The sequence below is a fragment of the Pristis pectinata genome, chromosome 14 (genome assembly GCF_009764475.1).
Source record: "Pristis pectinata isolate sPriPec2 chromosome 14, sPriPec2.1.pri, whole genome shotgun sequence".
Classification (NCBI taxonomy): domain Eukaryota; kingdom Metazoa; phylum Chordata; class Chondrichthyes; order Rhinopristiformes; family Pristidae; genus Pristis; species Pristis pectinata.
This window is the reverse complement of record NC_067418.1, coordinates 21,883,135-21,910,165: the sequence shown is the minus strand read 5'-3', so window position 1 is coordinate 21,910,165 and position 27,031 is coordinate 21,883,135. Positions and strand designations below refer to the sequence as shown.

Sequence of the window (27,031 nt, the reverse complement as noted above, 5' to 3'; positions counted from 1 at the left end):
AATTAATTCTGCCATCTCAATATTTTAGGATTGTATTAATCTGAATGAATTTTGTAATTTTTATAAGTTTCTTTGCAATAAATTACATATTATAGCTGTGGTATTGATAACTAAGATTGAGCGTGACAGTGATCTAATCTGTACGATGGTGCCATTAATCTGATTAAGAGTTGCCTGCTTGGTCTTGCATCTCATCACATTTAACCATCCAACGGTTTGATTATTAAATCATAAAACTGCACAATAAACCAGCCAACATGATCAGTTTGCTGAAAAGATATGTCCTCTACATTCATTTAATGAGAATAGACTCTTCATTATTTTGAACAAGCAGAATGCTGATTTTAACTTCAGGCATATTTTAGAGAAGAAGCTCAATGAAAGATTTCCCCTGAAGTGTTCTGCCTTTCTTAAAACTGGCACTGACTTATTAGTAGTGTTTTTTTTGAGCAGCCAGATGGACAGAATTCATAGAGTCATACAGTAAGGAAACAGGCCCTTCAGACCAACTGACCAAGATGCCCATCTAAGCTCGTCCCATTTGCCAATGCTTGGCCCACTTCCCTTGAAAACTTTCCTATCCATGTCCCTATCCAGGTGTCTATTAAGTGTTGTTAATGTACCTGCCTCAAACACTTCCTCTGCCAGCTCATTTCATATACTGACTACCTCTGGGTGAAAAAGTTGCCCCTCAGATTCCTATTAAATCTCTCCCCTCTCACCTTAAGCCTATGCCCTCTAGTTCTTGATTGCCAAACCCTGGGAAAAAGTGTGCGGATTCACCCTATCTATGCCCCCCATGATTTTATACATCTCTATATGATCAGCCCTCATCCTCTTAAGCCCCAGTGAATAAAGTCCCAACCTGCTCAATCTCTCTCCATAACTGAGTCCCTCAAGACCTGGCAACATCCTCATAAATCTCTTCTTCTCCCTTTCCAGCTTAATGACATCTTTCCTATAGCAGGGTGACCAAAATTAAACACAGTATTTCAAAATCAGCCTCACCAACTTCGTGTACAACATCGCAACTTCAATACTCAGTGCCATGACTGGTGGAGGCCAGTGTGCCAAAAGCCTTCTTCACTACCCAGTCTACCTGTGACGCCACTTTCAGGGTACTATGAACTTGTATTGGTATTAGTTTATTATAGTCACACGTACCAAGGTACAGTGAAAAACTTTGTTTTGCACACCACCCACACAGATCATTTCATCACATCAGTGCATTGAGGTAGTACAAGGGAAAGCAATAACTGAATGCAGAATGAAGTGTTACAGTTACAGAGAAGGTGCAGTGCAGGCAGACAATAAAGTGCAAGGCCATGACGAGGTAGATTGTGAGGTCAAGAGTCCATTCTTATCATACTAGGAGACCGTTCAATAGTCATAACAGAAGCTGCCCTTGAGCCTGGTGGTACGTGCTTTCAGTCTTTTGTATCTTCTGCCTGATGGGAGGGGTTTGAAGAGAGAATGTCTGGGGTGGTTAGGGTCTTTGATTATGTTGGCTGCTTTACTGATGCAGCAAAAAGTGTAGACAGAGTTCATGGAGGGGAGGTTGGTTTCCATGATATACTGAGCTGTGTCCACAACTCCCTGCAGTTTCTTGCAGTCTTGGGCAGAGCAGTTGCCATACCAAGCCGTAATGCATCCAGAGAAGATGTTTTTTTTTTATTTTGCATCTCCAAAAGCTGGTGAGGGTCAAAGGGGACATGCCAAATTTCTTTAGCCTCCTGAAAAAGTAGAGTCGCTGGTGAGCTTTCTTGACCGTGGCATCTACGTGGTTGGACTAGGACAGGCTATTGGTAATATTTACTCTTAGGAACTTGAAACTCTCAAACCTCTCGACCTCAGCACCGTTGATATAGGCAGGAGCTTGTGCACCACCCCCCATCCTGAAGTCAATGACCAGCTCTTCTGTTTTGCTGACATTGAGGGAAAGGTTATTGTCTTGACACCATGTCACTAGGCTCTTTATCACCTTTCTGTACTGTGAATCATCATTATTTGAGACTCGGCCCACTACAGTGGTGTCATCTGCAAACTTGTAGATGGAGTTAGAGCAGAATCTGGCCACACAATCATGAGTGTGTAGGGAGTAGAGTAGGGGGCTGAGGACACAGCCTTGTGGTGGAGGTGTTGCTGCTCATCCTTACTAATTGCAGTCTGTTGGTCAGGAAGTCAAGGATCTAGTTGCAAAAGGTGATGAATCCCAGGTCTAGGAGTTTGGAGATGAGTTCACTTAGAATTATAATATTGAAGATGGAGCTGTAGTCAACAACCAATAATCTAACATAGATGTCTTTACTGTCCAGATACTCCAGAGATGAGTGTAGGGCCAGGGAGATGGCATCCACTATTGTCCTGTTTCAGCAGTAGGCGAATTGCAGTAGGTCGAGGTTCTCTGGGAGGTTGCACTCCTACATCCCTCTGCTCTACAACACTCCTTGGGCCCTACCATTCACTGTGAAAGTCCTACCTATTGCAAATCAGAATATATTACAGCAGAGAAGCAGGGCATTTCATCTATTAAGTCCACACCAGTCTATTGTTCCATGAGCCAAGTTTATGGCCTCCCCTTCCTGCCATAAATGTGATTGTCACAGCGTAAGTATGATATGGGTCCATTATTGCTCATTTTACACTGGTAATGTCGCTGCCATCATCCAAGGTTGGATTCTGAAAAAGGAGGCCATCACTTTGAAATATGCAAATTGGGTGTCTTATGAAGTGCAAAGCACTCTGGAATTTTTACACACAATTTCTGATGTTGAGCAACTTAACCACTGATCCTAGAAAGAAAATCCATTGTGGAGTTAGGAATGCACTTTCAGGCCCCAAAGATATGTTGACACCCACTGCCAACTCATCCATGCTCCCCACCTCCCACCTGACACCACCCTTGACCATTTCCCCCATCAGCACACAAACACACACACACACACACACACACACACACACACACACACACACACACACACACACACACACACACACGCAATTCATCTCATTACATCTGTCATAGCTCTACAGAGCAGCCATCAAATTCCCAGTCTATGCTGATTGGTGAGCAACTTTGTAGTGCTGAGTCAACTCTTGTGGATTTTCAACCAAATGGAAATTAAGCTACCAGTGAAATTGGTTTGGACCCCCGACTAAGTACAATCACTGCACCCATGAATATCAACGCCCACACAAGGTATAACTCGAGCGTCCGAGACTTCAACAGACAATCAGGAGTCAGAAAATGTGGAGACTTAAAATATGTACAATTAATCAAATCTCATGTCAAAAATAGGAATAACCACTGGTTCCACATAATACCAAAACTTACCATGAAGACTATTAACCATGAAAATCCTGGATTCCAGATAAATACTTTTAATGTATCAGAATCCAAAAGATAAAGGTAATAGGGTTACAATTTTAAGGGACCTGTGTTAACAATCTTTTCTATGAAAGCAAAGTACAACTTTTTTTTGAAATTCTTAATTTGTATACTCTTTATTTGACTTGTGGATGTTTAGGATTTACACTTTAAAATTTGCAGTTTGAAATACAGTATTGATCAACTTTTTCCTCAGAGATGGGTTCTCACCATCTAATGAAGCGACTGGGAGAGGTGCTGAAGGACTCGTACATCCCCTAGCACTCAGTTTAAGACGCAAAGGTAAAGCTTTGAAAAATAAAACTTCATTTAAAGGAAATATATCGGCACCTGTTCATTTTGAAGGACACAGTATGGATTAGTGTAGGAAAGTGGTTGAAAATTGTTTGTACTAATAACAGTACTGCTCTTCCAGAGGGAAGCTCTGAACCCAATGCCCATCAACAAAATAATTTAATCAGTATCTCCAAACCTCTGCATCTTTCCTAAAGTGTCCAAATAAATATACATCAAGAGGTTGCATTTACACTGATAGCTCCTTTCAATGAGTCAGATTAACTGTGCTCTTTACTGAAATTGATCGCCTTGCCTGAGAAATGCTTTAACCTCCAACTAGACACACATCTGTGTGTATTTTTCCCAAGGCCAATCTATTGCTGCAATGTAATTTTCACTGGACTATCAATAAGTCACTTCCTTACTGATAGCTATCATTTTACTTATTACAAATGGTCAGCCACAGTTAAACATCCACTACCTTTAGTAGATAAAACAACCAAATATACTGACCTGGAGGAGAAAATTGGTATCGTCAGCTGCAGTCAGCCTTTGGTGACATTTAGCCTTCTGTGTTCTGTTGAAAGCAGATGAAAAATAACCAATCTGTGCCCTTTCATCAAACCTTTCCTGCAAGCTCTTTTTAATGTAGTGCTATGTAAATGAGGAGCATCGTGTGGGACTATTGCCGACACAGACATTGACCAAAATGTAATTAGTTAAACCTGAATAGTTAAACAGAAGTAATTTTCTTCACTGTGTACTTATAAAACAAATCTGAGAGTCAGAACTGAACATCTATGATAATGATTCCATGTACCTTCACAGAGAAAACTTGAGGTTAGCCAAAACTCTGCTGCCTGTATCCAGGCTTGAAACAGGTGCCATTTATCCAACACCCTTGTGCTTGTTTACCTTCACTGTCTCTACGTTAAGCAACACCTTGAATATGAAACTCCTACCCTTATATTCAGAGTCTTCCTTTTGTCGTCACTTCTACTTATGTCTCAGCCCTCAGCAGCAGTGGGGTAGTTAAAAGAGCCGCTGCCTCACTGCACCAGAGACATGGGTTCATTCCTAAGCCTGGGTGCTGTCTGTGTGGAGTTTGTATTTTCTCTCTGTCACTTGCGTGGGTTTGCTCTGGGTGCTCTGGTTTCCTCCCAGGTCCCAAAGACATGCTGGTTGTTGGGTTAATTGGCCATGTAAGTTGCCCCTAGTGAAGCAGGTGAATCTGGGGAAAGTTTATGGGAACGTGGGAGGAATAAAAAATAGGATTAAGGTAAGAAATAGTGTAAGTAGGTGATTGATAGTTGATGCAGACACGGTGGGCTGAAGGCTTATTTCTGTGTTGTATCTCTATATGACTCCAATCTTTGGAGATGTTGGTCATTCCCCCTTTCTGATCTTGTTTATTCTCAAATTTAATCCCTCCATTATTAGCAGCCATTGTTTCTGTGGTCAAGGGCCAATGCTCCAGAATTCCCTTCAATATTCTCTACATGGCTTTCCACTTTGACCACTCCAAAAAACCAACCCTTTTGGTCATCCTTCCTAATATCTTTGTAGACAGAAGAGACTGCAAATTCTGGAATCTGGAGCAAAAGAAAACTGCAGGAGGAACTCAGCGAGTCAAGCAGTATCTGTGGGTGGAAAGGAATTGTTGATGTTTCAGGTCCTAACTCTGTATCAGGACACATCAGGATCCTGATATGGGGTCTCGACCTGAAATGTCAACAATTCTTTTCCCCCCGCAGAAGTTGCTTGATCTGCTGAGTTCCTCGAGAAGTTTGTTTTTTGATCCTAATGTCATACTTTGGAAAGCTCTGCCATGTTAAAAGTGTATATAACTCTGTTTTTGCTGCTATTGTTGTTGTATCATTTCAATGTATTTTGGAAGTATGTTTAATCATTATGATTATGGATGGTGAGCTGACTGAAACAGAAGACACAAAACAAATGTGAATGAGATTACCAACAAGGGATTATCTGACTTGAATGTATACATACAATATTAAGAATATGCTATCTGATCATTTTAAAATTTAACATGTTCATCAAAATAGCTCTAAATTTCCCTAAGAGTTTCTTTATTTTCTACCTTAATTTTGGGATTAATATTTGTCAAGCTCCCTCAAAACTCTGCATCCACTTTAAGACCCTCTTTAAGAACCATTCTGAGACAATTTAGATATTTTAGTATTATTAGAAAAGCAGTGAAAACTGGAAAGATAGAAAAGCACCTTGTAGCTTCTGCAAGAAAGAATTTATTGAAATTCAATGTGACAGCATTTCCAATGAGTACCCATTACACCACAGCTAATTATTGCCATACATAATCCACATTATTATTCTATGACTACTGTGGATACAGGCCACACCTGGATTGGACCAGACAGTTTAAGAGCACGGTTCAACGGCAACACAACTTGAACCCTATTTTCACAGCATTAAGTGGAAATGCATGTATGTTCTGCCCAGTTATCAACACTACATATTCTGATACAACACATCTTTGCTTATCACTGTAGCAGGTCAGTCAATCAGCACATAGCAGTAATAATCACAGTTAACCGGTTAAACGAGTAAGAGGTGATGCATCTAACCCCTACAAATGACTGTACGATGATGATGTAAAAAGCTGCTCAGAAATGGCAACCATGTCATAAAGTACGCTAACTCTGGGTTGTGAACAGGATATGTCTGGAAGAGGTTGTTTCATACAACAGTATAAACTACTTCCCTCAATAAATGCACCAGAGAGCTGTAGGGAAAGTCTTGAATCTCTGAGAATTGTGACAAAATCCTACATGGGAAATGATGCTGCGAATTTTTATGATTAATTTTCTCCAAAGTGAAATCATTCTATTATTCAGTAGACCTAATGTGCTGGATACCAAACTTTCCATTCACCTCATCTACCAAGTGTACCTTGGAGCAGATCAACACATCATGTGTATTGTGTTATTCCTCCAAGACTCTAAAGATTATTCCACCAACTTCTGCACTCACCTGCTGTCTTGCTGGCCCCTCAGCTTCAGCGCTTTCACTGGCTTCTTGAATTCACCTTCAATCAGTGGAAATACTGCATCCTCAATGATGGCAAAGTTCTGACGAGGAGGTGCACGTTGGTGCTGGCAATTTATATCCGATACTGTCATAGGTTAGCAGTTTCAGTTGTTGTAGGAAGTGGACTTGTACAGCCCAGGATAAGCTGTTTAAAAAGAGGTACATATTAGTTCCACAAGTTCTCTTGGGAAGGTTACCAGTGCAACTGATGAACAATTATCGATAAGTTGACATTGTATAGTCCAACGATTGACACTGCCGTTGTAGAGCCTACACTCTTACATTACTAACTATGGGTATCCCTATATTTACAGTAGAAATTTTTAGGAACCTCTTGGAGACTTGCAATTATGGACTGCAACTGGATGTTCTCTGCAACTATTCTAGCTGTAGAACCATCTGAAGGATAGAGATTTCCAAAGTTATCTTTGGATGAGTTATTATCTTATTTACTCAGGAATGCTGAAGTATTTAGACCTACGGTTGAAAGCAACCATATCTTCCCTTCCTTCAGCTAACAATGTAGGAAGGGTGATGTGGTGGAGCATTGGTCAGGGGGTGGTGGGGTGCATGTGAGGAAGCTCAGAAACAATGTCACGGTTAGTTATTAATTATTTATTAGTTATTAATCTCGTTGAGTGGATTCCTGTGGAGAAGAGTGACCACAGCATGATAGAATTCTTTGTTGACTCGTTCAAACAGAAAATGGGGTCATAAATCTAAACAAAGGAAACTACGAAGGAATGGAAAGTGAGTTGGCTATGAACAAGTGGGCACCTTCATTGGAAGGCATGATCATGGATAGGCAAAGTAGGAATGCAAGAAATGTAACATTAGGAAGAGCAATCCAACCAATGTCAACAAAGGGAGTTAAAGGATAATATTAGATCCAAAGAGGGTTCATTTCAAGTTGCCAGAAAAATTAGCAAGCCTGAAGACTAGAAACACTAAAGAATTTTAAAAAATGAAGAGATTGTTTTAGAGAGTAAAAATTGAGATATACAAGAGTACATTTGCAAGGATCATAAAAGCAGACTGTAAAAGCTTCTACAAGTATGTAAAAAAGGCACAAGATTAATGAAGAAAAATGTAGTTCCGTAAGTCATAAATGGGAGGATTTATAATGGGGATCAAGGAAATGGCAGAGGAATAAAACAATTATGTTGTTTCTGTCTTCATGGAAGAGAATACAAATAATTCCCCAGAAATGCTAGGGAATCAAGACCGCAAAGGAGGAATTCAAGAAAAATGATGAGGAAAGTCATGAGAAATCAAAGTAACTTAAAGCCACAGGCCTAATAATCTGCATGCCAGAGCTCTAAACGATGTAGCCATGAAAATTGTGGCTGCAATATTTGTCACCTTCCAAAATTCTACAGATTATTGAATAATCTCTGCAGATTGGAGACTAACGTATTTTATAAGAAAGGATGGAAAACAAAGAATGACAAATGGGTTAGCTCTAACATAGGTAGCAGGGAAAATGCTAGCGTCTATTACAAAGAATGTTCTAACAGAACACTGAACAGAGAACATCAACAGGATTAGGGAATATCAACATGCGTTTATCAAAGGAAAACTGTGTTTAACAAACCTTCTGGTGTTTTTTGAGGATGTAACTGATAGATGCGGAACAGTGTATTTGAATTTCCAGAATGCCTTTAATAAAGTCCCACAGGTACTGGTGAGTGTGCAACATGAAAGCACATGGGATAGGGAGCAAAATACTAAAAAATATTGAAAATTGGTTGACAGATAGGAAGCAGAAAATAGAAATAATTGGATTTCTTTGGGATCACCAGACTGATTTCTTTGATGAGGGGACAGTCATTTGAGGAGAAATTGACCTCCCAGGACTGTATTCACAAGAGTTTAGAAGAATCAGAGGTGATTCTATTGAAAAATATAGTTTGGCTGCAGGGAGGATATTTCTCCTGGCTGTGGGATTCTCGTCAAAAGGGCCACAGTCTCAAGATAATTAGGACTGAGATTCATTCAGAGTGTGGCGAACCTATAGAATTTTCCATCATATAAGGCTGTGGAGGCCAGTTTTTTTAACATATAAGCATAGAGTTATATAGCACAGAAACAGGCCCTTCCATCCAACTCCTCCACACCGAGCAAGATGCCTATCTACATAAATCCCATTCGCCTGCATTTGGCCCATATCCCTCTCAACCTTTCCTATCCATGCACCTGTCCAAATGTCTTTTAACTGTTGAAATTGTACTCTCCTCTGGCAGCTCATTCTATATACCCATTACCCTCTGAGAAAAACACCTACCCCTCAGATCCTCTTTAAATCTTACTCCTCTCACCTTAAACCTGTGCCCTCTAGTTTTAGACTCTTCTACTCTGGGAAAAAGACTAACTCTCTATGCCCCTCATAATTTTATTAACCTCTACATAAATTACCCGTCTCCTTCACTCCAGGGAAAACAGGACTTGGTCTGAATTCAGAGAGCAGGAGAAGTGACATTTAAGGAGGATGGACTGTTAAGTAGTGGAATATTCAGAAAGGAACACTTAAGGCTTTGCTTGGAATTTTTATATTTTTTGATAAGCTCGAAAAAGGATTTTCTGCAATAAATTTGTTTTGACAGCAGGGTCTGGCTCACAGCAATGTCAGGATTTTCTCTGGCTGCTGCTTCCCTCACAAATCATTATTAAAATAAAAGCACTGGTTATCCTTTTTGCAACTGTTGGGGTAATGCCAAGAATAAATAAGCCAAATCAGAGCTTTAGATATGGACTGGACTGTGGCAGACATGTGCCTGGAAATTAGAGTGCACTGTTATTTGATGTGTGAAACAAGTGTTGTGTGTGGTGCTATTGGCCAACCTAGGAAATCCACCCACACCAAAAAAAAACAAACTTAAGGAAAAATATTACTTTGAGAAATTCTGAAGGAAAATTAACCAGGGGAGATTTCGCCCTGATTGATGCACTAAAATGTGACCTGTGCAGGTGGTGACTGTGATCTTAGTCACCAGAGAGACACTGAAGCTGGTAATATAAAAGTCTTTATTCATCATGACAAATAGGCATTCTCCTGGACACCCTCTCGGCAGAGTCTCCCAAACTCAAAGTACACCACATTTTTATACCCTTAAGATCAAAGGTAACAGCAGGAGATTTAATACAATTTCAATAGCTACAATGACATTGTTTACATCAATATTTTAAGTCTGACAATGTTTCCATTGTGTTGCATTCCTACGATGGGAGACACTTCTGAATGTTCAAACACATAGAACATAGAACAATACAGCACAGTACAGGCCTTTCAGCCCACAATGTTGTGCCAACATTTTATCCTGCTCTAAGATCTATCTAACCCTTCCCTCCCACATAGCCCCCCATTTCTCTTTGCTGGGACAAAGTGAACACCTTTGCTGGGACAAAGTGGATGGTCTAAACCTTCTGAGGACAGAGAACCCAGACACCCAAAAATAATGCTTTGAGGGCTGACTCTCTGAGTACACAAATATCCCAACTATTGATAGACCAAATATGCCTTTGACAATGTTTGATGTGCTAAGTGACAATGTCAGTCTGGTCCGCAAGCTTCCTTGAACGTGGTCACAATGGTGCAAAATAACTTAGCCATAGTTGCCTGGTTTGATGTAGGCCAATTAACATAACCCCATTGATTTACATTTGGCTGATGCATACGAGTATGTCTTATGGTCACTTCACGTTGCAAACCATATATCTTGAGCAGCCAGCCTCCTGCCGTGGGCCAGCAGCCTGTGCTCTGTAGACGGTACTGTTTGGTTTCAAAGCTATCCTTTTAAGTTCAAACTGATTATTGATTGCAATTTACATTAATTGGTATTGGTTTATTATTGTCATGTACCGAGGTGCAGTGAAAAACTTGCCTTGCATACTGATCGTACAGGTCAATTCATTAGACAGTGCAGTTACATTGAGTTAGTACAGAGTGCATTGAGGTAGTGCAGGTAAAAACAATAACAGTACAGAGTAAAGTGTCACAGCAACAGAGGAAGCGCAGTGCAGGTAGACAATAAGGTGCAAGGTCACAACAAGGTAGGTTGTGAGTTCAGAGTCCATCTCATTGTATAAGGGAACTGTTCAATAATCTTATCACAGTGGGATAGAAGCTGTCCTTGAGCCTGGCGGTATGTGCCCTCAGGCTCCTATATCTTCTGCCTGATGGGAGAGGGGAGAAGAGAGAATGACCCGGGTGGGTGGGGTCTTTGATTATGCTGGCTGCTTCACCAAGACATTGAGAGGTAAAGACAAGAGTCCAAGGAGGGGAGGCTGGTTTCCGTGACGCACTGGGCTGTGTCCAGAACTCTCTGCAGTTTCTTGCTGTCCTGGGCAGAGCAGTTGTCATACCAAGCTGTGATGCATCCAGATAGGGCGCTTTTTATGGTGCATCGATAAAAGTTGGAGAGTGTCAAAGGGGACAAACCAAATTTCCTTAGCCTCCTGAGGAAGTAGAGGTGCTGGTGAGCTTTCTTGGCCTTGGCATTTACGTGATTTGACCAGGACAGAACTTAACTCTGGTTCTTGTTTGAATTATTATCTGCTATATCCAAATAATTCCATAACTCATGAATCTCTAACACAGTTCCCAATGATAACTGCCTGAAAAGATCATGAAAACATAAGAACACAAGAATATAGGAGCACGAGTAGGCCTCCCAGCCCCTCAAGTCTGCCCTGCCATTTAAGAAGATCATGGCTCATCTGCTCCAGGCCTCATCGACTCATCTTGCCAGTTCCCCATAGCCATCAATTCTCTGATTTTTTAAAAATGTATCTACTTCCTCTTTAAATACCCCCGATGCTTTAGCCTCCACTAGCCTGTGGGCTAAAGGGGTGCCATGTTTTCGTTGGTAGGAATCTTCAGAGACAAGTCTCAGCCTGAAAATTATATTCTCCACAACAAATACTGGACCGGGTTTGAAGGAAAACAGGAAAGAGAGAAGTAAGCATTCCTCCTTTGCAATGCGATTGTCGTTGCAGATTGAACCAAGTGTCATGCAATGCAAGGCAGGGCTGATCATCCTGCAGAAATCGCAGCATGTATCTCTGCTGTGCATGGCTGCATTAAGTACTGTGAGACCCAGCAATGATGTGTGAAATATGCAGAGCATTAAAAATGCAGGCAGGCAGATGCACCTGGCTACACATCAACACCCCAGTGGGGACTCTTGGATTCACTCTCTTTGCTGGCTGCTGCACGATTTACTCCCTATTTTACTGGGAGTTGAAAGCAAAGGACGCAGGTCACAAGTTATTGCTTCAGTCTCTGCTGGTATGGCAAAGGTGAATGTCACACACTTTGATGGTATGTGAATGACGTATGTGAATGATGCCAGAAAATATCAGCTACATTAAGGTGAATTGTGCTTAGAAATGCCCATTTGTTTGAATAATGGGCAGGATTGTAACTGGAAATGGTCACTATTGTGCTAAAACATGTAAAATGGCTTTTGCATTAAAAAAAGTGAAGATACAGTAGGTCCAATGTCTATGATCAGGCTCTGAATTTTCAACTGTACCTCTGAAAAAAATTGACATACATCTTTATATGTTTTATTTATATATAAAAACAAAAATGTTGAATCAGAAAACGTTATTAAAACTATGTCCTTGATCCACAATTTTTTGTGTAATTCCAGGTTCTTGTATTAAAAGTTATTCACCCTCATGGTACATGCATCAGTGAAGAAGACAGGGGTTTAGTTCCACAAACCTCTTTCAAGTTCAATTACTGCAAATATACAGTATATCAAAAGCTCTGTACAATTCAACTTGCCAGCTCCATAAGCTCACTTCTTTGTGAAACAACAAACAATCTGCTGGAGGAACTCATCCAGTTGACCAGCATTTGTTGGGGGGAGGAAGGAATTGCCAATGTTTCAGATGGAAACCTTGCATTGACAATTCCTTCTCCCTCACAGATGCTGCTCGGTCTATTGAGTTCTTCCAGCAGATTGTTCATTACTCCTGATTCCAGCATCTACAGTCCCTTGTGTCTTCATTTCTTTGTGATTTCTGTTATCCATCATCTCCATCCTTCTGTTTCATGTGCAAAATTTACTATTTTTCTTGCCTATAAGAATTTTCCCTGCTCTTCAGGTTGAATTCAAGTCTGGGGAAATAAAACTGGTCTTAGCTTCACTGGTCTTTGGGAGTGGACAAGACTGGGTTCCTGTTATTTTAGACTATAATACACAGGAACAGAATTAGACCATTCAGTCCTTCAAGTCTGATCTGCCACTCAATCATGGCTGATTAATTTTTCCCTCTCAACCCCATTCTCCTGCCTTCTCCCTGTAACCTTTGACACTCTTACTCATCAAGAACCTACCAGCCTCTGCTTTAAATATACCCAATGACTTGGCCTCCACAGATGTCTGTGACAATGAGTTCCACAGATTCACCACCCTCCGGCTAAAGAAATTCCTCCTTATCTCTGTTTTAAAGGGACGTCCTTCTATTCTGAGGCTGTGCCCTATGGTCCTCGACTCTCCCACTACTGGAAACATCCTCTCCACGTCCACTCTATCCAGGCCTTTCAATATTCAGTAGGTTTCAATGAGATCCCCCTTCATCCTTCTAAGCTCCAGCAAGTACAGGCCCAGAGCCATCAAATGCTCCTCATACGTTAACCCTTTCATTCCCAGGATCATTCTTGTAAACCTTCCTTGGACCCTCTCCAATGCCAGCACATCCTTCCTTGAATATGGGGCCCATAACTGCTCACAATACTCCAAATGTGGTCTGACCAATGCCTAATAAAGCCTCAGCATTACATCTTTGCTTTTATATTCTAGTCCTCTCGAAATGAATGCTAACATTGCATTTGCCTTCCTTACTTCTGATTCAACCTACAAATTAACCTCTAGGGAATCCTGCACTTGGACTCCCAAGTCCCTTTGCACCTCCAATTTCTGAATTCGCTCCCCGTTTAGAAAATATTCCTTCTACCAAAGTGCGTGACCGTACACTTCCCTACATTGTATTCCATCTGCCACTTCTTTGACCATTCCCCCAACCCATCCAAATCCTTCTCTAGACTCCCTGCTTCCTCAACACTACCTACCCCTCCACCTATCTTTGTATCATCCGCAAACTTAACCACAAAGCCCTCAATTCTGTCATTGAGATCATTAACATACAACATGAAAAGTAGCTGACCCAACACTGACCCTTGCGGAATATGACGTCACCAGCAGCCAATCAGAAAAGGCCCCCTTTATTCCCACTTTTTGCCTTCTGCCAGTCAGCCAATCTGCTACCCATGCTCGTACCTTTCCTGTAATATCACGAGCTCCTATCTTGTTTAGCAGCCTCATGTGCAGCACCTTGTCAAAGGCCTTCTGAAAATCCAAGTAAACAACATCCACTGACTCTCCTTTGTCTATCCTGTCTGTTACTTCCTCAAAGAATTCCAACAGATTTGTCAGGCAAGATCTTCCCTTAAGGAAACCATGCTGACTTCAGCCTATTTTATCATGAGCTTCCAAGTACCCCGAAACCTCATCCTTAATAATGGACTCTGAAATCAGGCTAACTGGCCTATAATTTCCTGTCTTTTGCCTCCCTCCTTAAAGAGTGGAGTGACATTTGTGATTTTCCATTCATCTGGAAACCATTCCTGACTCTAGTGATTCTTGAAAGATCACTATTAATGCCTCTACAATCTCTTCAGCTACCTCTTTCAGAACCTTGGGGTGTAATCCATCTGGTCCAGGTGACTTATCTGCCTTCAGACCTTTCAGTTTGCCAAGCACCTTCTCCTTGGTAATAGTGACTACACTCACTTACAGCTTCTTAACTCTACCCAAAAGGATTCTACACCTTCTGATCCTATGTCACTTCTTTCTAAGGATTTGATTTCATCTTTTACCAACAGAGCCACCCCACCACCTCTGCCCACCTGCCTGTCTTTTCGATAGGATATGTATCCTTGGATATTTAGCTCCCAGCTGTGATCTTCTTTCAACCATGACTCTGTGATACCCCCAACGTCATATCTGCCAATTTCTAACTACGCTATGAGTTCATCTACCTTATTTCGTACACAGTTTTGTATTATTTTGTATATCTTATCCCTGTTCAGTGGCTTAACTGGAATACAGTGCAGTCAGGTAAAAGCAGAATGTCCTGGATTTTCCTGGGAATTGCTGACAGTTCTATGTGGAGCAGCTAGCATTCTCCTACATAATTGTTAGGATATTTGGGACTCCCACCTATGCCTGCGCGATTGTGGAAGCCCAAAGGCTCCTCGCTATTGTCTATTTTCCGCAATTTTACACTGAACACATGGTGCTGGAAGTTATCTATACTGATTCTCAGATCTCATACTTGCTGATAACTGTGGGGCTTCAGGATCAAAGACATCTAAAACGTGAGGACATGGGTTTAAGGTGAGGAGGAAGAGGAATATCTTTCTACCCAGAGGGTGGTTGCAATCTGGAGACAGGTATTCTCACAGCATTTAAAAGGTATTTGGACAAGCATTTGAATCACCAAGTGCTGGTAAATGGGATTCGTATCGATGAGTACTTGATGGTTGACATAGACATGGTGGACTGAAGGGGCTGTTTTTGTGCTGTATGACTTTATGACATGTTATTACCCATTGAAGGATGATTTGATGTGACTAACAAGGTTTCACGAGGAAATGTCCAGCAGGAGGTTGTTTTGAAAGGAAACATAATGATCAGGTGAGGAGATGACCGAGGAAAGCATTGCATATCAGTTCTAACAGGATGCAAGGTGTGACAAGGAACAGTCATGATCGCTATAGGAGTCTGTAGGCTTGTAGTGGATGTTAAGTAGCTAGCCTATCTCCTGAGATGAAGACAAAGAGATCCAGAAAAGGAAGGGAAGCATCAGAGATTGACCATATAAGGGTGAGGGTCTCCAACTTCAAAGGCTGACTTGTTTCTCTTCCCACAGAGGTGGCCTGACCTGTTGAGTATTTCCAGCTTTTGTTTTAGAATTCCAGCATCTGCAGTTTTTTTTTGACTTTCATATTCTGGAAATAATAATGATTTCCAAGATGTAACTTAAAAGAAATGCAGAGTTCTCTCCCATAAACAACAGTTTAATCTCAGCTTCAGCCAAACTGAATCAGGGCTTACTCATTATTAAGGACCTAATTAAGTAAGTCATAATTGTGAAGCCTTGGAAAAAATATGAATGTTACTCCTCATTGTCCGTATACTGCTTTCATTTTTCATGTCTAACACCTGCTGCATTTTGAATTAGTCTCAGAAGCTGAATGCCTTCAACCAAGCAGCATTTTTCATCTTAACCCATTCAGGTTCTCATCAAATGGTTCAATTAGAACAGTTGCATTAATGGATACTTAAAAATGCAAAATATCAGAGCTGTTCAATAAGGTCAGAAGGACACTTAATCTCTTTGATTCAATAGAATACCGGGCAACACCTGCAAATTGCTGTCATTTTGTTTGATCGTATAAAGTTTAATAATGCCCATAAGACCATAAGATATAGGAGCAGAACTCAGCCTATTGAGTCTGCACCGCCATTTAATCATGGCTGATTTTCTTAACTCCATTCACCCGCCTTCTCCCTGTAACCCCTAACCCCTTTATTATAGTCTCATTTGAAATTGCAGACAAACCTCAAACACTGCAGCCCATTAGGCATTTCAGTGAGTACAATTACAGACTAACGATCATAGATTGGGTCTGACTGCCTCCAAAAAGTCTTTGTGAAAGAAACACAGCACTGGAGCTGAGCAACCATCTTCTCTCTCTACCCTTCAGTGATAATTGAAACAATGATTTTTGAATGATAGAAATGTGTCACACAGCAAGGCAGAAACATGCTCTGCTGCTTTAGTGTTTAGTATCTTCCAGTTTCATTGCAAAATTGATGTCATTCTCAGATTTCCTAAGGCATTTTAGATCACTGACTACTTGCTCTGCCAATTGGATCTGACTCATCATGGAGTCACTCCGTACTGCTGGAAAATTCATGGGGAAAACCCTGTTCTATTGTAAGCATCATTATAAACCTTGAAACATCCACATGAGCCACAACCATTGTCAGCATCTAATCATCATGCTGTCAGGGAGTCTGACAATAGTCATCTGCTGCTGGGAGCACTGGTTGCTTTCTGAAGCCAGGCTCCATAGAGTAGCCTAGGTTCCTCCACATGGCCTTCTGAAATAGCACCTCGATTACTCTCACACAGCAAGTCTATGAATGGCATTGTGAAGGGTATCCAATGAGTGGACAAGCATCACACTAGAAAGGGACTTTACAGTCTTGTAGGGTAGGATACAGGTTGGATGCACTGATGTGGGCATTCAACTTGTGCTTTGAAGTCACAGCAGCACAAACACTCTGTTGCTTTTGTCTTCCTAACCTTGGATAACTAAGGGGAAAGAACTGAGGGACAAAGAACACAAGCGGAATCCATATTCAGTTAAATTAAATGGCTTCAGTCAGCAGAAGCTGCAGAAACAGAGTAACAAAAACCTTAATGAAAGGAAATATTCGAATGCAGAGGAAAATTACTGAAACAGTGAATCAATATCTATTCACCACTTGTGCCTCTTAGTTGGAACGATTTTCCATGTGGAAACCCATCATCCCACTGCAGTGCTTCCCTAGTGGCTGCTGGAAGACTGGCTCTGTTCTTTGCTCTGAGATTGAGCTGTCCTCTCAAGATGATCACAATGAGCTTGTGCTCTTGATGTGCCAGCTCCCAACTGTGAGTTAAGAACTGGTATGCCTGCAGTCTGAGAAGGCGGCTTGACAGTGCCCGATAACCAGTGGCTGCAGGCACGGTAGTGTAGCGGTTAGCGTAACGCTTTACAGCGCCAGTGATCCGGGTTCAATTCCGGCCACTGTCTGTAAGGATTTTGTATGTTCTCCCCGTATCTGCGTGGGTTTCCTCCGGGTGCTCCGGTTTCCTCCCACATTCTAAAAAAAGACATACAGGTTAGGAAGTTTTGGGCATGCTATGTTGGCGCCGAAAGCATGGCGATACATGCGGGCTGCCCGCAGAACACTACGGAAAAAAAAGATGCATTTCACTGTGTGTTTTTATGTACATGTAACTAATAAAGAGATCTTATGTTATCTTATATCCTGAAAGAGTACAGGAGTCTCTGCTCCTGCACTGTCAACTGCACTCTCATGGTATGGTCAAACAGTGCACATCTGGCATTGCATAGATTGTGTAACTGTTGACATACCCTCCAGAACTACGCTAAGACCAGCAAATGGACTTTGGAAGTGAACTAATATCAGAGAATGTTGGAGTCATAGGGTCATACATCATGGAAACAGGACTTTTGACAAACCACGTCCCTGCCATCCATCAAGTATCTATCTATATTAACCCTATTTTACAGCAGTTGGCTCATTGCCTTCTATGCCATGGCACTTAAGTATTCATCGAAATATTTCTTAAATATTGCGAGAGTTCCTGCCTCCACCATCCCCTCCAGAAGTGGCTTCCAGAATTTAATCACCTTTTGGGTGAAAAAATTCTTCCTCAAGTTCCCTCTAAATCTACCTCTTACCATAAACCTTCTGGTTACAGGCATCTCTGCTAAGAGGACTTATCTATGTCCCTCATAATTTTGTAATTTCATTGATTAGCTGATTCTCGGGGCATTTCTACGAGCTTCTTACGGTAAGAAGGTGACACTCTGCACAGGGCTTCACAGATCACATTGAAGCCAACTTCATGAACCAACCTGCAACTGAAAGATCTGTTGTGGTAGGGGAGTGGGTCGTTGTTCGCAGGAAATTCTGGACCAGCGATCCAAATAACTTCCTAATTCCAGTTTATGCATACAGAATGATGACCTGGCTGAACCCTCAGTCCCATTTAGTTCATAACAATATAAGTGACAAAAAAAAGCAGAAAAAAATCATGCAAATACTTTAGAATTGGAAATTAAATGCAAGACTTGCAGTGTGTTTTAAAACTAGCTGTACAATATATATGAATTATTATTATGAACTGTCATTCTATACAGGATTAGTTTAATACAGTGCTCATCTACACATCACTAAATATATGCCAGTAATGTCTGCTACCAGCAGTAACAGTGTATGTTTCATCACTGCTTGACAAATCAATTGCCTTAAAAGTAAATCCCCAATTTATCAGATTCCTTTTCATACCATGACAGCTAATAAATCCCTTACTTAATACTCTGGACAAAATGTTGAATATACATCTTAATTTAGTGCCAAAGTTGATTTGCAGAGCCCTAGGAACAGAGCAATGTTGAACAGGAAACCTCATCAGTTGCCTCAGCCAATCAGAATGACACAGTTGGAACAGAAGCAAATCATTCTAGATCCTGTGGGGATTGCCTAAGAATAAAAGCATTGGTGGAGAACAGCAGGAGGTACTGCAGACACATTTTATCGAGATAGTAAAGAGCTTAAGGAGGAGGATCTCAAAAGACCATAACACATAGGAGCACAATTAGGCTATTCAGCCCATCAAGTCTGCTCTGCTATTCAATCATCGCTGATTTATTTTTTCCTCTCATCCCCATTCTCCTGCCTTCTTCCTGTAACCTTTGACACCCTTACTAATCAAGAACCTATCAACCTTCGCTTTAAATATACCCTATGACTTGGCCTCCACAGCTGTCTATGGCAATGAATTCCACAGATTCATCACCCTCTACTAGTTCTGGGAAAGGCTGGAACTGTAGATGACTTGTACCTCGAAAGGGCCAGGACCAATATCTTTGCAGGTGTTTCTGCCAATCCATTTCTAGAGAATTTATACCAGCTTGGAAGGGAATTGGTAGGATGAAGAACTAAAAAAAACCCAAAAAAGTAGCAGTCGTAGTTTTGGAATGTGAACAAGCTGGTCAAAAAATTAAAAGTCCATGGGATCTAAGGGAGAGTGATAAATTGGAGCCAAAATTGTTGAGAAACAAGTTTGACAGGGGCTTTTGTGACTGAAAGGTTGCTACCACTGGGGTTCCACATGGCACACTGCTCAATCCCTTGCTGTTCATAGTACAGATAAATGATGCAGACTTATAAATAAAATGCATGAGAAAGAGGTTGTCAATGTTACAAAAAATGGTCTTGTATTCAAGAGTAAGAAGGAAAACTAGGGACTTCTGGAATGTATAGAGGGTCTAGTCAATTGCATGGAAAGGTCGCAAATGGACTTTAACACTGAAGCATTTAGGGATCTACCTCAAGGCATAAGAAGAGACACAAATGAGGTGATACTGAGAGGTGTGGAAGAATAAGAGGACATCGGAATGTCTGCCCACAGATCTTTAAAGACAGCAAGAAAAGAAAGCGCAAGAAGGGTTGCTTTGCTTTGTTAGCCAAGACATGGAAGACAAGAGCAGGAATATTCTGCTAGAATGTATGTGGACCATAGCTTGAGCATGCCTTATTGTTCTGGTCATAGCAACACAGCAATGATATGATATACCAGAGAGGGTCCAGATGAAATTTACAGTACTGTCAGGATTTTAACTGAGGGAAAATTAGATTGTATTTTGCTTTTTGAATGACTGGATAGATTGGGATTGTTTTTCTGGAGTAGAGAATGCTGAGAGAAGATTTGATTGAGATGTATAAAATTATGAGGAGCCAAAATGGAGAAATAAAAGGACCAATTTCCCTTTGCAGAAAGCTTGTAAAACAGTGACATGGGTTCAAGGAAACTGGCAGAGGGAACAGAAAGGAAATGATAGAAAAAACACACCGAGAAGATGTTAGGGGTCTGTATGAATTCCTGTTGCAAATTAGGACATGAAACAGCCAAAAGACCTGCAGGTTACCAGAGGAGATCAAGCTAATGTTTGACATTTGACACCAGATTATGAAGCAATGGCCAAGGCTGACATCCATTCACATTTGGCAGTTGGGGAGGGAAATATCAAAATGTCTGTTGCTGCAGAGACTTTGTGAGAATGTTAATAACAGAAAGAATTCAACCTTCTGGTTAAGATATGCTTCATTGCATGAGGCGTGTACTACTCATGGGTTTCCTGTGCACAGAACAATTCCATTCAAGTGATAGCAAAACATCCCCTTTGATGCCTCCGTGTATTTGTGTGCCATGCACATAGCAGACCTGGGACAAAGTTCTTAAAACATGCTCCTGCCTCACAAGCACCTGGTAGTGTTGGTAAATGTTCTTTTTTTGATAAAGTTGCACAGTGTATTACCCAAAAACACTATGTAGCAGTATTTCCAAGTTTGTATGCATTCTTCAATTTCTTTACCAGTCACTATATTGCTCATAATAATATAAAATAAACATTTGAATAAGAATGAATAATTACTGTTTAAACATTGAGAACAATAAGTTTGGGCACAGAAAGAGCAAATTTTTGAGGTTTAGACCTTGCAGCTGCTGAACCTCCAACAACACTGGCAACAGCTCACTGATTGTGTCAGTATCCCTGTCCCTCGGACAGAGCAATCAAAAGGCATTTGAGTAGGATATACGAAGTGCAGATGAGGAATCAATAAGCAAGCAAAACAGAACAGTATGAGGTGATTGAACAGAGATAAAGGATTTGTCATTCATTGTAAGCAAAGCAATGAATGGTGATCTCATGGTCCTGTCACAAAGAAATGAATGCAAGCAGATTATCCAACATCGATGTTACCAACTCCTTCACTGGCACACTCCTCAATTCACAATTTTCCCTTGAGCTGAATGCAACTTAAACCCCAGGCCTTACTTTGGTCTTCCCAATTTTATCTTTACACTTCATAGGTGTATCAGGGCAGGGTCTCTCTACATCATCAACAGTCCTGTGAGCAGCAAAGCAAAGACACAAGACACTGCAGATGCTGGAATCTGGAGCAACACACAAAAAGCACTGGAGGAACTCAGCAGGTCAGGCAGCATCAATGGAGGGAAGTGGACAGTTGGCATTTCGGGTCGAGACCCCTCATCTGCACTCCAGATGAAGGGTCTTGACCCAAAACATCGACTGTCCATTTCCCTCCATAGGTGCTTCCTGATCTGCTGAGTTCCTCCAGTGCTTTTTGTGTGATGAATCAAAGTAGAAACAGATCCCTCTCTTCACCCTGAGGAATCTCAATAATTAAAAGAGTAATGAAAAGCTGGACCAAAAAAACACAACAGTGCTAAGCATGCTGTGAATTCAAATGCAAGATGTTGTCCCTGTCACCATAAATAAGCTGTACATTTGGGATATAGAAAGCTTACCTCTTCATATTAATATCGACTTCATACCATGCTATGCATAGCAATGTCTGAGTTATCAATATGCTATTTCTCTCCTTATGAGAATAAGAAATGCTTCAATCTCCTAAATCCTAAGGAATCCACCAATTTAAGTACTTTGATGGTCCATTCAAATGTAAGCGGTGGAATGCCAGCTGATAATTTGGCATAAATTAAGAGGTTCTGGCAAACAAGACATAGATGACTTGCTTATGGAGGAGCACACAGCAAATTAATTTGACAGCAAGTCCTCAGTAACTTCCCAAAATGCACTGTTGGCATGAAACCTGAGACCCACGAACATTAGTTCTGGATCTCGCTGCTGCTGGAAAGAAAAATCATCCAAAGCTTTGTTTCTGAAGCACAGCTTCCTAAGTTAGAGCTCCTAGGTTAGTGTTGGGAAGTATGCCTGTGTCTCAAGATCCTGCTGAATATGCTGTGCTAGTCTAGTACAGCCCTCCTACGGTGCTGCCTAATCAATCTGACTTTCCAATCGTCACCTGTTCCTCTTCCTCTATGAGAAAAATGATGGGAAGTCCTGGGGAATCCATTTTGCGTCTCTCAGAAGTAGAGAAGACTTCCTGAGAAAAGATTATGCTATCTGCTGGAGTCCAAAAGCATAGCTACAATCCTCTAGAAGCAATCTCCATGAACAGTAGCCTGTGCAACCACCTTGATCCTGTCAAACTGTGCATTTAAAAATGCCTCATCAGACATTGGGGAAGTCTGAAATCCCAGGATACTTTGCAGACAATAAATGCAGCAAAGTTTAATGATTATCACTCAAGAAATTTTGGTTATTGACAGCATTGTGCATATAGGGCATGGCCTCTGATCTCCCCTACAAAACACAGAAGTGCATAAAATGAATTCAGAATACATGGAAAATTATAATTGGAGCTTCATTACCTTGCACTGTACTATCAATGAAACAATTTGAAGAATATGGAGACAGAGATCATTCTGAGCCAGAGTAATAGGCCATTTTAACTTCTCAGGCAGTCAACAAATCCAAAGCGGCAAAATGTGGCCTTGAATAAATGTTCAACAGGAATGAACAATAATAAACACTATTTTCAACTGAAAACAAAAGAAATCGAATGCAATCTCAAAAACTATATTTGAGTTTATAATTTAAAATTTAATCATACAAATGACCTTCCAATCAGTCTCCTATACATTTTTAGACCCTGAAACTGAGAGCTAAGAGTTGTTGCCCTTGACACCGAGGTAGCATTTGACCAAACATTGGAACTAGAAACCAAAATGATGTTAATGGGAATCAAAGGAAAAATATGTTGTCGACAATGTCATGGCCAATTCAAAATAAAATGGTTGTAAGAGGATTATCATTACAGGTCTGGGACATACCTGCAGGCATTCCTGAGGAAAACATTTTAAGCTACCTCTTTCTTGACTTTCTATCTGCTTTAGGGTCAGGAATAACATTACACAGTCCACCCTATACACAACTTCCCCAATAATGGAATAACCGTTGCTTCACAAGAAGCCGAGACAAGTTGCACTCTCCTGTGATACAACCTACCAGTATGAAAGTCAAATCAGGGTAGGACATATACAGTAAACGGAAATATGTTAAGGAATGTTGATGAATAGAGGGACTTCGCGGTTCAAGTCCACAGTTCCCTGGAAGTGGCAATACAGGATGATAGGGTGGTAAAGGCAGTGTATGCCATGCTTACATTCATAGATCAAGTTGCAGAATGGAAAAATTGGTATGTTACATTGCACCTTTATAAACACTGGTTAGACTACACTTTTGAATATTATGTGTAGCTCTGGCCACCACACTATAGGAAGTATGTGGTTGCACCAGAGAGAATTCACCAGGATGTTGCTTGTATTGGAAGATGTTAGTTATAGGGAGAGACTGGATAGGCTGGTTTGTTTACCCTGAAGCGAAGGAGGTTGATGGGAAACCTGACAGAGTTATAAGAGGCATAGCTAGGGTATGTAACCTAATTGTTTCACCATTGGCAGTAGTATCAAAAACAAGAGGACATAGGTTTAAGGTGAGAGGAGGGAAATTTAAAGGGGATTTGAGTGGAAAGTTTTTTTATTAAACACAGAGAGGTGTTGATGTTTGGAACTCACTGCCAAAGGATGTGGTGGTGTCAGATACGAAATAGGAGAACTGCAGTACTGTTGCAGGCTTTTAAAAGGATGGCAGGTTTGAGGGGGTTCAGTGCAACATGGAGAAACAGAGTTCATATTTCAGGTTAATGACCCTCTATCAGTATTTCCAGTAGTTTCTGTATTCATTTCAGATTTCCAGCATCTGCAGTTTTTAGATTTTCAGTACAGGATGGACTATTTTTGAGGTTCTAACAAGAAAATAACATTATGGAGCTCAGGAAGTTGTCCTGAGTGACCTTCACCCCGAAGGTTTGCAAATACTTGTACAGAGCGGCTAGTGCGGCAAGTTCAACAAATAGAAGGACATCAATGTCATGTTTAATGATCAAAGAATGCCACGAAGAGTCAACCCTTTTTTTCTGGTATTAGTCTCATTCCAAAAGAGAAAATCAGCTCATTCCTGCTCCGTCTCTCAATAATTTGTCACTTTAATTCCCAAAGGACAATTACTGCGAGAGGGAGTGGTAACTTTAGCTGGCAGGAAGAAGTATTAAATTATGTAAAAGATCACTCATTCCCAAATGTAAGCTTGCAGTTTTCAATGAAGTTGATTTTGTTTTCCATTTAGATTTTTAAAAATGCACTGCTCATTACACTATATAAAAAAAATTGGAAAAAAATAAGGAACAAAATATTAAAAATCAAAATGTTCCAGAGGTGTAAGCCTTCAAGTAACTCAAAGGCAGCTGATTCCCTTAATACTAAGTAATCACAGCTGTTGCCTCAAAAATGACCACTGGACTGCACACTGAACTTCATTCACACATTGAACAATTTCTTCAACACCACTCACTTTCTCTGGATCAAACATGGAGCTACGGGAAGGAACCCCACATGGGTCCAGTTACCCCTGTGGGATATGTGGAACAGTCTTTGGTGCAGCCCTATCACCCTCAACCATTTTCCAGTATATCAATGACTGTGTTGGCACTGCTTCCTGTATTCAAAAAGAACTCAAAAATTTCATTACTTTTGCTGCCAATTTCCACCTTACTTTCACATGGTGAATATTTGGTTCTTCCCTTCCATCTCTCAATCTCTGTGTCTCCATCTCAAGAAAGATGAGTAACAAATATCCATTACTAGCCTGCAAACTCTCAAAGCTATCTCAACTAGGTTTCTTCCAACCCAATCCAGATGAAGGGTCTTGACCCAATACATCCACTTTGCATTTCCCTCCACAGATACTGCCTGACCCACTGAGTTCCTCCAACATCCTGTTTGTTGCTCCAGATTCCAGCATCTGCAGTGTCTTGTGTCTCCACTTCTTCTTACCCTGCCTGCTGTAAGGGCACAATTCCATTCTCCTAGTCCCCCCTTGTCTCTCGATCATTTCTACTTTGATGATGAGATTTTCCACACAGATGCCTCTGAGAATCTTTTCTTCTTCCTGAAGGTGACTTTCCCTCTACCATAGTTGACAGAGTTCTCAACTGCATCTCATCTATTTCTCAGACATTTGCTCTAACCCTCCCTGCTCCCGGAGGGGACAAGGATACGGTGCCTTGGTCCTCATTTTTCATCCCACCAATCTGTGCATTCAACAGATTATCCTTTGCAAAATTCCCACACCTTCAATGAGGTTGCACCAGAAGACACATCTAAGCCTCCCCTTTCAGCAGTTCAAAGAACCATTCCCTTTGTGAATGCTCCTCCATCTGCACCACTCACTTCCCTTCCTTCTGCACTTTTCGTGTAACTACAGGATGTACAACGCCTGTTCTTTCATCTCTTCCCTTCCCACCATCCAGGGACCCAAACAGTCTTTCCAGGTGAAGCAGCAATTTAACTGCACTTCTTCCAATCTAGTGTACTGCATTCAGTGCTCACAATGTGATCTCGCCTATACTGGAGAAACCAAATGCAAATTGGATGACCACTTTGTAGAGCACCTGTATACGGTCTGCAAGGCTGACCCTGAGCCTCCTGTTACTTGCCACACCAATTCTCCATCCCACTCTGACCTTTCTGCCTGTGGCTTCCTGCACTTCTGTAATAATAAAGCTAAATGTAAGCTCAAGGAACAGCACTTCTTCTTCTGTCTGGGCATAATTCAGCCTTCTGGACTCAATACTGAACTCAACTTCTTCAGATTACTCGTGCTCTCTGTCTGGCCTCTGCCATGGGTCATCTATCTGTAATGCCTCAGTTGTTCTCTCTCCATTAGCGTGTCCCAGCTTGCTTAGCATTCCCTATTTTCACAATGTTCACAATCCTTTTCTCTCTCTAATATCCCTCATCTCACAAATTTTAAATTACTTTATTCTTATAATTTCTCACTAACTTTCCCAATTAGCCCATCAACCAGATTACTTTATTAACAGCTTATCCCCATGGTATTCTTGACCTCATCTATCAGAGATAAACTCTTTGTCCTATCCATCCCTCCCTCACTATCTCTGCCACTTAAGCTAACTTGCAATATCTATTTCCCAGTTGTGACAAAGGGTCTTCAATCCATACGATTGACCATTTCTCTTTCCCCAGGTCTTGCCTAACGTGCTGAGTGCTTCCAGCATTTTCTGTTTTTATTTCTGACCTCCAGCATCTGCAGTTATGTTGGTTTTCACTGAATTGCACAATCCATGTTAGCACTCACTAACCACATGCATGCTGATGGTACGGTCTGTGGATCCAGTGACATTGCCATGGTGGCCTTGAATAAATTCCTGGAAAATTGAGAATCCTGCCATAGAGGAAAAATGTCATGCCCTGTCATTCTGATGCACATTTTCCAACGGACAACCAACTTGAATATTTGGTCCGGTGAGCAGAAGTATCAGTGATATGCTTGATGCATCTGTGCACTGTGCCTTGATTGTTGTTGCTCAGGTCCTGAGAAAGGGTGAGATGTTTGAAATTTCAGTCCTTTTTTAATTGTCATTGCTACTGACAGTGATGTCAGTTGTAAATGTT

The 27,031-nt window shown here is 41.1% G+C and overlaps 1 protein-coding gene across 3 annotated transcripts in view; it reads right to left on the bottom strand.

Annotated features, from left to right (window-relative positions):
* The window catches only part of lrrc4ca (leucine rich repeat containing 4C, genome duplicate a), a 707,523-nt gene that overhangs the window by 251,431 nt on the left and 429,061 nt on the right, over positions 1-27,031 (bottom strand). For all 3 annotated transcript variants that reach the window (XR_007957431.1, XM_052029189.1, XM_052029188.1), the window contains 2 exons: positions 6,674-6,875; positions 4,178-4,241 (listed from right to left, as the gene is read on the bottom strand). The gene's annotated coding sequence lies outside the window, so the exon portion shown is untranslated. The remainder of the gene's footprint in view (positions 1-4,177; positions 4,242-6,673; positions 6,876-27,031) is intronic.